This window comes from Lepus europaeus, chromosome 3 (genome assembly GCF_033115175.1).
Source record: "Lepus europaeus isolate LE1 chromosome 3, mLepTim1.pri, whole genome shotgun sequence".
NCBI lineage: Eukaryota > Metazoa > Chordata > Mammalia > Lagomorpha > Leporidae > Lepus > Lepus europaeus.
In genome coordinates, this window is record NC_084829.1 from 48,206,897 (window position 1) to 48,217,954 (window position 11,058).

The following is an 11,058-nucleotide window of genomic DNA, read 5'->3' on the forward strand; positions in this document are numbered from 1 at the left end:
CACGGGTATATATTCAATATATTAAAAAACATATACACATACAAGCTATCCATATTGATCTTGGAGTCACAGGAAGACATCACAGTGAGACTCAGCAGGTTCTCCTAAAATGAAAAGTGAGTGAGAGTGGTATTGTTTCTTAGTGCACAAAATCAGCTTCAATATAGGATATGCAACAATTTCACCTACGTGGCAGGTGATTACCAGGTAATTTATTTAGTTAATGTAAACAGTTTGTAAACAGAGTGAGCTGAATGTAGGAAATGGCTTTTCTTTCCCTTATATCACAATTTATAGTGTAAGAAAGAATCTCTCTTCCCTACCTATGAATATCCCAAGAAGAGACTGCAACTTTTACCATTGTGAAGTATTTTAATTTAATGGTACTTTAAATTATTAAAAATCCGAAGTAAATAAAAGCTTATTTTTCCTCAGTTTAAAACTTATCCTCTCTGTTGAAATTTCCTACATGACTCATACTGAGGAAGAATGTTCTAATAGGAAACTTTTTCCTTTAGGATTTTCTTTGTCTCTCAATGCTTCACTAAAGCCTTCACATTTTATTAAATTGGAGCCATAGAATGCATTGGATGGCAGTTCTCCAGTATGGTGTTAGAAAATCTGGCATGCATTGGAGTGTGAACCAACGGCAAAAAGGAGGACCTTTCTCTCTGTCTCTCTCTCTCTCTCTCACTGTCCACTCTGCCTGTCAAAAAAAAAAAAAAAAGTAAAAGAAAAAATGTAAAAAAAGAAAATCTGGCATGGACAGTGTAGGTGAGGGGATTACCTGAAAACTTCTATTCTCAGTTATCATTCTAACTTGGTCAGGGTCCCTCTTTTTAATTTATTGAAAAGGTAGAGTGACAGAGTGAGAGTGACAGAGAGAGAAGATGTGTGTGTGAGAGAGCGAGATTTTCCATCTGCTGGAGCTAGGCTAGGCTGAAGCCAGGAGCCAGGAATATAACTCAAGTCTCACACAGGGGTGGCAGAAACATAGATACTTGGTCCATCTTCCACTGCTTTCCTAAGTGCAATAGCAGGGAACTGGATTGGAAGTGGAGCATTTGGGACTTGGACCAGTGCCCATATAGGATGCTAACATTGCAGGCATTGATTTAACATGCTGCTCCACAATGCAGGCCTAGAGTCCCCTTTAACAAATGTTTATACTAAGCTAATGCTCTGCACACTGTGCCGAGATATGTTGATGTTTTTATAGTCTAAAATTCAACAGCACAAAATAGATTATTAATTAATAATTTGAGAAAAAGATACGATAATAATCAGGAGTGTGAAATATATGTCACGTCTTAACAATATTTATTTGTTTAGAGGTACATCTGGTTGTATCACTGGTATTGGGTAATATCTTTTCAAATATTTCCTTTTATTTTAGAACAATATAAAGGTTAATGGCAAATATGTAAAGGCAGTACCAACATTTCATTCTGATTTTGAAATCAAGGTAGTGATCAGGTGCTCCAATTCTTCTGAATACTTTAATAGATGGTTACCAAAATACGATATTGTCGGAGCCACTCAAGTTTCAAAAATTTTCTTTTTTAAGATTTACTTAATCATATGAAAGGCAGAGTTACAGAGAGGGAGAGACAGAGGTAGAGAGAGAAAATTCTTCCATCCATTGGTTCACTCCCCAAATGTCTGCAATGGCCAGCGCTGGGCCAGACCTAAGGGAGGACCCAGGAGCTTCATCTGGGTCGATAGATAGACCATGTGATACATGGGTGCAGGGGCCCAATCATTTTTTAAATATTTAGAAGCCACCCTCTGCTGCTTTCCAAGGAGCATTATCTGGGAGCCAGATTGGAAGTGGAGCAGCCGGGACTCAAACCAATGCCCATATGGGATGCTGGTGTTGCAGGTGGTGGCTTAAACTGCTATGCCTCAGGGCTGGCCCCTGACAATTTTTTAAATCATGTCCTTTATAGTAAAGGATTCATCTTATGATCAGACATTAATTTTATTGTTCTTAGTCTGAAAAATGCTTGTCTTGCTGTGGTTTTAGTGTTCTTGATCCTATTGAACATTAAAGCCAATAATTTTGTAGACTGTCTCTCAGTTGTGGTTGTCTTATGTTTCTTCATGATGTGTACATTGTTGGCAGGCCTATCACAGAATTGATGTTGTGTTCTCCTCATTAATTCTCTCAGGCAAACACATTGCAAATGGTCTCATTATTGACAGTGTTCCCTCTAATTACTTCATTAGAGAGGTGTCTGCCAGACTTCTCCAGGGTCAAGTTAGTCATTTTCCTTCTGTAATCAATAGGTTTTTTTTTTTTTGTGGAAAGGTATTTTGAAATGATGTGAATTAGCCATTTTTCTATCAAATTTTTAATTTAAAAATGTGTTTCCATTTTCATGGATGCTATCCTTGTTCTATTCATCTAATATGTCCTTGATGATTGTTCAGGAAGAGACTGGATGAAAAAAAGAGGAAAGACAAAAACATTTAAATTCAGCTGAGATTGCTGTGCTCAGAATACTCATTTTACAAGGAAGGGGGAACCTGCAACCCAGAAAACTTGTGAAATCTGGGTCTAGAATCCCCACTCCTTACTGTCAACCGGAGGGGAGGGACTTGACATAGCAGCAAATGTCAAATCAGTATTTTTTATTGACTCTCACCTTCAAGAGTGAGTTTATCAGGGTAATTTAATGGCCACTGTTAAAGAAAAAGGGGACATTTAAAAATAATGAATAATCAAATTATGATGAATCCTGTATATAGTATTTTATTTTAAAAATCATTTAGATTATTCTCTTTCACCCAGTTATTCTATTTTTCAATTGTTCTTGGAGGTACACAATATTGGAGATATTATTTCATAGAAATAAAATTGAGTGTGGGTCTCACAATCTTCTCAAACAATTCCCAAAACAAACTGAGTAGTTCAGTCCTTGGACATGATCTCTGACACATGAGATTGATTGTGAGCTTCCACTTTGAGTTCTTTGTTGTGTAAATTATTTTCTTAACTTACCGAACATCATGTCTCCAAAATCTTTCTTAATTTAGGTGAACCTCAAATGCTATTATGTATAGTAATGGAAATACCATGCATATATGTGGAACAAAAATGTTAGTGCCAAAAAACATCACAGAAGTGAGATAAAGTTCAATGATTCTAGAATCTATACTCATAGATTGATTTACTAGGCATAAAATGAGATCCAAATGTCTTTATAGTAACAAGGAATTCAAAAGTATCTGATGTAGAGAGCCTTTGGAATATAACATGGAGACACTGTGATTAATGGACATTAATAATTTTTAAAAAGTTAATGTTAGTGATATTCCACAAACCTCAAAGACTGCTTATTTAGCTGAAGGATTAGAATCAACTCTCTTGTTTAGTTGAGGGATTAGAATTGGTCATTATTGTAGGTATGCATTTAAAGGTATATTTAGGATGGCTTTTATGCAGTGGTTAAAACATTGCTTCAGATATAGTACAACGCCTGGATTCAAGTCCTTGCTCCACTTCCAATTCTAACTTCCTGCTAATGTGCACCATGGCAGGTAGCAGGTAATGGCTGAAGTAGTTGGATCCCTGCCAAGCAAAGGGACATCTGGACTGAATTGTTTGCTCCTGGCTTTGCTGGGCCCAGCCATGGCTGATGCAGAAATTTGGAGAGTAAATCAGCAGATAGAAGATCTTTCCCTGTCTCTCTCTCTCTCTCTGTTTTACTTTTTTCATCTTTCTTTCTCTCTGTGACTTTGGCTTTCAAATAAAATAAGTAAATAAAAGTGAAAAAAAATGAGGCTGGATTTTTATTAGTATTTTCCATGATTAGGTATAAGCAAATCAAGGCATGTTTCTTGAATAGATTTTGGCTGCTATTGCTTGTAGACATTAAAGGGAAAATAACACTTTTTGAAAATTCCATTTCTCTATGTATATAATCTGTCTTCTTGGTGGGGATCCCGTGTGAAAATATGATAGTTCATATCAAATCATATTTTTACTTTAAGATTTCTAAACAAAATGAGGTACAATTACTTGCTAACTAATGCACAGGTGATTGCTAAAAATAAGTAAAATGAAGAACCCAGAGCTCTACACTTAAGTTATATTTGCTTTTTCCATGGAATTAAGCACCATAATGCAAAATATGTGTTTCTTGGAAAAAAGTTACTCATGCACATTGGTAGACATGATTAATTTTCTTTTGTCAATTTACCTCCATATTATGTCCCTAAAATTAGAGAAAAAAGAAATAAAATGACAAATCCTAACTAATTATTCAACTTTCTCATAGTGCATCTCACCTTAACCTCCAAGATCTAGGTAATTTCATAGAGTTTCCAAATACAATAGTCTGGTAATAGATCTAGGGGCAAAATCTGTGCAGGATGGTATGCCCTGAACTCTTGGAAAATTGTAAATGTTTTAATGTGTTGTTCTATTGTGTTATTGCTTTCTTTTTTTCTATTTGGGTACATATTTGCCTGGGATTCTATTCCATTCCTTCACATATGCTTGCAGAGAGAGCACTCATATTTTCCTTAGCATTGAATGCATTTCTAGTCAATAAATTACTGGGACGCTTTTTTCCATTGCATTTGCTATATTTCATGTACTATACCAAAATAATTTTTTCTTATTAGTCTTAATTGACTTTGCAATATGCTTTTCATTCTCCAAGAGTTTTCTGTTACAACCATATGGTAAAAATAAATTGGCAAGTATTAGGTATATAATAGGTGAGGCCATCACTTTTTAACTTCTGAAACGTATGTTGATTTTTTTGTGGAATTTAATTTAATACAACAGCATATCATAAGTGTTCATTTTATCCTTGATATCAAGTTATTTCATTTATGAAAATATACATAAATTTTTGATCCCACCCAAAAAATTACAGTCTAAGAGGAAAACAAATAACAAGAAGCTATCATCTTTTAGGATAAAGTCTACAAAGATTAAACTGAGATGTCATAAGAGGTAGAGCAATAGTCTCCAAATCATATTTTAAGGATGTGGGAAGACCTCCCATAGGAGATGATATTTGCTCTGTGTCTAAAATGGGAAATAATCTTGGGATTGACAGAGCTGTACCCAGATAGAATGCAAGAACAAGGTTAGGAAAAACAGCAAAGTTTAAAACTCAAAAGTCATTCTGAAGCCCAGAGACAAGACTGAATACCGAATATGCAAGACCAAGCACAAAATGAAAATGTGTGGTCCTTTATTACTAAGAATTTCAAGGCAGTGTCAGAAGTCTTAAATCAAGCAGGATCCACTTGTAAGTATGGGGATTTGGAACAATGAAGATTTCATACCCCTGAAATTAGCTGTGCTGCATTCTGAGTAGGGAGGATGAGATAGGGACAGATGACAATGTCATGAATGACGGGGTAAGGTGGGTCAAATCAGATGAGCTGTGTAAGACAGGTCAAACAATCTGGAGTAAACAGCTCTGTCTGCTCTTTGAGAGTCTAGATGGATATATGTGTCATTATATTTATTTCATATTTTTGAAACATATTTTTCAAGACTACCAACCAGATAAGTTTCTCTCCATAAAAATGAATGAATTGTTTAGTTAAAGATACAAAAAGTGAGATGATAAAAATATCAACTAACACGTATAGCATGTTTTCCATGTATCATGATCTAGATCCAGAAATATCTTCTTAGGAAGACCTGTATATCTCAAACTTAGTTTTTCACTGAAAAAATGGTACAGTTCATGTGGCTTCTAGACAAAAATTATAAGAAATGGGGAGACATTAGCTATCAAATGTCTACAATATCAAAACATCATCCAACTCAAGACTTAATCATACATTGAGAATGTTGTAGGAAGGCTACAGAGTTGCTTTTTAATGAAAGACTAAAATTTCCACAGCTTCACTGAATTGTGCAGTGTGCCTGACAATATACCTTTGTTTCTCCATGTTATGTGTGTTATCACAAAGCTCTCACTTTGTGATAGTAATATCTGTTTTCAAGAAAAATAGAATGTGTATGTATATGATATCTACACATGAAGTAAGTGTGGTTAAAATATTGGAAGGAAGGAAAGAATATCATTATGTTCTTAAGAGTTGCATCTACAAAGCACAATGAATCTGTTAAAAACTAGGAATTAAACAATTAAATTGTTAAATCTCAAAAGCAGTCTATCTATAGTCTCTTGCATAACACTGAGTTTCCTAACAATCATTATGTTGAATTCCATTCAGGCTCTTCACAGATGTCATTCAGATTAGTATCAATTCCTGAGAACTATTGTGTTCTTTCGGAGGTATCACGGTCACTACCTTTCTTCTTTCTTTCTTCTTGCCTGTGTCCCTACAATGGTATCTGTGTATCTGATGTAACCACTTCTTTATGGAGTAAGTTTTATTAGAAAAAGTGTTTACTGTTTTCCTAGTATGCAGGGTATCCATTGGCTTTTGGCTGGCCTTTAATTCTAGGTGAGCTCAGAAGTGAAGTCTCTGAGTAATTTTTTTTTTCTTTAATCAAAATCATCAGTGTCTGTAAATGACTAGTCTGACAAGTCTGTAAGTGACTGGTAAATGGTCAAGTTTGAGCAGTTTTTGGGATTAGGAGTATAACTCTATGGTGGATGCAGTTGGATTATTATCCAGGTATCCCAGGGTAAGAGTCATATTGGGAATGGTGGTATCCACATGTCTGAAGCTGAGAAATGCAGATAGAGCTTTCCAGACACCTCAAGTGAGTGCAGGTTACTCCAGACATTTTGATACCAACATCAACATTCCTACTTCTGCAAGGCACACATGGAATTGTCTGCAGCTCCCACACAGTATGCGTGGGTGATGGTGGGGCTTGTACCTGGAACTCCAAGCACCGTGTGATAGGAGTTACAAAAGAAACTTCCTCAGGTCATGTCCTCTCAGACTTTGTATGGGTCACTCTTACTAGCCCTAAAAAGCTGAGAGGAACCCACTCCTGGATCGTACAGTTGTCCAGAACTATCCAGAACGCCCACAGTTATAGAGTGCATGGGTTCTGCTCTCTGTCCTGCAAAGTGCTAGCTTGGGTGTCTTCTTTTTTGCAGGTTTTTATTTAATGAATACAAATTTCATATGTACAGCTTTTAGGGATATACTGTTTCTTCCCCCCCCCCCCCATTCCTGCCCTCCCACCCCCACTCCCATCCTACCTCCTATTCCCTCCTCATTCCATTTTCCATTAAGGTTCTTTTTTTTTTTTTTTTGACAGGCAGAGTTAGACAGTGAGAGAGAGAGAGAGAGAGGGAGAGAGAGTGAGAGAAAGGTCTTCCTTCTGTTGGTTCACCCCCCCAAATGGCCGCCACGGCTGGCGCATTGTGCCGATCCAAAGCCAGGAGCCAGAAGCCAGGAGCCTCCTCCTGGTCTCCCATGCAGGTGCAGGGCCCAAGCACTTGGGCCATCCTCCACTGCCTTCCTGAACCACAGCAGCGAGCTAGACTGGAAGAGGAGCAACCGGGACAAAATTTGGTGCCCCAACCGGGACTGGAACCCGGTGTGCCAGCGCCGCAGGTGGAGGATTAGCCTAGTGAGCCGTGACGCCGGCCAAGGTTCATTTTTAATTGACTTTATATGCAGAAGACCAACTCTATACTAAATAGAAATTCCAACTATTTGCATGCATACAGACACATAAAGTATAAAGTACAGTTTGAAGACAAGTTTTACCACTAATTCTCATAGTATACCTCATTAAGTCAGAGGTCCAACAGGGGAGCAAGTGCACAGTGACTCCTGTTGTTAATTTAAACACTGACACTTTTATTTATGACATCAATGATCACTGGGTGACTTTTGATGGCAGCAGGACTCGGAACACAATTCAGCAGTGACTACCACAGCATGAGTCTGACATGTTGTCAGGGGAAAGGAGGATGCCAAGTGTTTTGCATCACCATAGTCATTTAGACCCTGGTCGTTTCCCTAGGGTGGACTTGAATTCAGTTAGACTGTTGAATTTCCCTGCATTTAGAGCTGCCTGTTTTGGGAGTCATGACACTTTCTTCTTACCTTATCTTGGCAATATCATTCTCCAGCCACGAGCTAGTGTAATAGATCCATTGGTGACTGGCAACGGTGGGTGATGGCAGCAGAATATCTGTCCTCTCTCCTTGCTGCCCCAGGAAATCTCTGTTCTTTTCTGTTACTTCTCTACTGAAAATTTCTCTTGTTCAATATCTTGGAAACGTGGCTATTTATTTATTTATTGTTTATTGGGAAAGAGTATCTTTCTGTGGCTAAGGTCAGTGCAGCTTCTCACTATTCAAATTTCTTCCCACAAAATTCTTAAAGTACCCTCACATTTTTATTGGAAAATGAAAGGCTCTTACTTTATCTGAATAGTTGGAATACTTTTGGATTCCCAATCTATAGAAGATGATTGAAAATTTGACGATCTTCATGAATTTCATGCAGGTGCCAGAGATCACTTAAAAAAAAAAAATCATCGGACATACAAGGGGGGGGGGGGGCAAACATTTTAACTTAAAAATGTGAAGTTGGCTGGAGCCTGAGTACACATACCAGAAAAGGCCATGATGACAGTGGACAGTGGTTTAAGTTATCTATAAATGTCTTTTTCACAAAGCATAATTCAGAAAAGGATTGGGTTACTATGGTGGCTTAATGACCATCTCAACCTCACAAAAGTTGTATCAAACTTCTGGATCCATCATTTGGGTCTGTAGCTTCTATCCCACATATCACCTCTTGGTTTCAAAAACTGCTAGAGCTCAACTGTGACATCGTGTGGAGTCAATATGAAGGACGGGGAATGGGGAGCAGAATGTGATGATATGTCCAGGTCAGTTACCTCTGGAAAGTATTTTTTGAAGTTCTATAAAATACACCTCTCAATGTCATTAACCAGATGTTACTTGAGAAACAGCTTACAGAAAGGACAAGAAATTTATTATTTTGCCTAGGTAAAACAGAACTCTAAATATAATCAGTATTATGTTTTAAGGAACAAGGGGAGAACAGATGTTGAATAACAAGCAACATTTTCTTCTTTATCAAATTTAAAGATGTTTACAAAAGGATTCTTTTACCATAATATTAGGGCATGTGCATTAGAGCATAATTACCCTTAAATTAAGGGAACTTCTGTGAAGCAAATGAATTGCAAAGTCTGTGTATGTTAGTCTATGCAAAAAGAAAATAATTTAAACTATAGTAGACTTTATAGTTTTTTTTTTTTTTTTTTTTTTTTTTACTTTCCACAAGAAACATGCCCTTGAATTTCTTGGAGATAATATCCTTTCCTCACTTTGTGTCTGTTTATATTTAATTAGTCATGACTCTTCCTTAGCTCTAGAAGCCTTTATCAGCCTAAGACCGTCATTCTATACCATACACTGGTTATAGTAATTCCTACAAGAATGGACATAAAGTCAAATCCTATCCATAGAGAGTTATATCAAATATTCTGTTTTTGACTCTAAGTTCTCTTCCTATCATATATGTATGAGCCTGGATGATTGCAGTTCCAGATGTTGTTAGCAGTGATACTAAGACATCACATGTAGAGCTTGTTTGAAAATGGAGTAAATTCATAGACTAATGTTTTAAAAAGCAGAGAAAATGTGAAACCAGACATTTGGGGGCTTTAAAGGAATCCAAAAAATAATTTATTAAGCAAATTTGAATTAATTTATTAATCGTTTATAACCCAAAAAAACTTTATTGTCACAGAAAAATGTGATTATTCTATACTAGCCACCATTTATTTCATGCTGACATATCTTGTGTATTTAAAGAAAAGATTTATTTGTTTATTGGAAAGTATGAGTTACAAGGAGAGGGAGAGAAAAAGAGATGGCTTGCATCTGCTGGTTCACTCCCCGCATGCCTGCAATGGCCAAGGCTGGGCCAGACTAGAGCCAGGATCTAAGGGCTTCATGAAGGTCTCCCATATAGGTGGTAGGAGCCCAAGTTTTGGCACATTTTCTGCTGCTTTTTCCAGGCCATTAGCAGGGAACTGGATCAGAAGTGGAGCAGCTGATATCAGCCTGTATGGGATGATAGCATTACAAATGGTGACTGTCCAGCTATGATGGCATGCCAACCCTGATGTATCTTCTTTTAATATTAACAAACCAAGAAAGGAGACAAAAACCATCAGGCTTTTTTTAAAAGACTGGTTTATTTATTTGAAAGTCAGAATTACTCAGACAGAGAAGGAGAGCAGAGAAAGGTCCTCCATCTGCTGTTTCACTCCCCAGTTGGCCGCAATTGCCGGATCTATGCCCATCCAAAGCCAAGAGCTGGGAACCTCCTTCAGATCTCCCACATGGGTGCAGGGGCCCAAGGACCTGAGACATCTTCTATTGCTTTCCCAGGCCACAGCAGAGAGCTGGATGGGAAGTGGAGCAGCTGGGACTTGAACCAGCGCCCACATGGGATGCCAGCAGTGCAGGTGGTGGCTTTTCCTGCTATACCACAGTATAGCTGTAGCTGTTATTGCAGTCATGTGTTTATGTATCCAGGGTAAGGAGGGAGGTGTGTATATTTATACTCACAAACATTGGATAACAAAATATGTTGGGACCAGTGTTTCGTACAGGAATTAGAACACCACTTGGTATTCTCCTTCTGATACCACTTGGGATTGGAGTGCCTGGGTTGGTGTCCCATCTGTCCTCTTGATTTCAGCTTCTTGCTAATGCACATCCTGGAGGTAGCAGGTGGTGCTTCATGTACATCCACCGAGATTGAATTTTGGGCTCTCACTTACCCTGGCCTAGCCCAGACTGTTGCAACAATCTGCTGTTCAACCAGCACATGACAGATCTCTCTCTCACTTTTGAAGAAAATGGAAAAAACAAAACAAAAAACAAAACAAAACAAAAAACCAGAAAATTAAAAAGGATAAAATATCTTTTAGTCAAATAAATGATTGCTATTTTCTAAAGTTAGCCATTTTTACTGGATTACAACATTATAGCAGTCATCAATCCTCTTTATCTGTGATTTCTACTCTTTGTTCAAAAACTTCAGTTGTTTTGATATGCGTACAGCAGAAAGATAGATAACCCAAGTGAACTGAGTCTA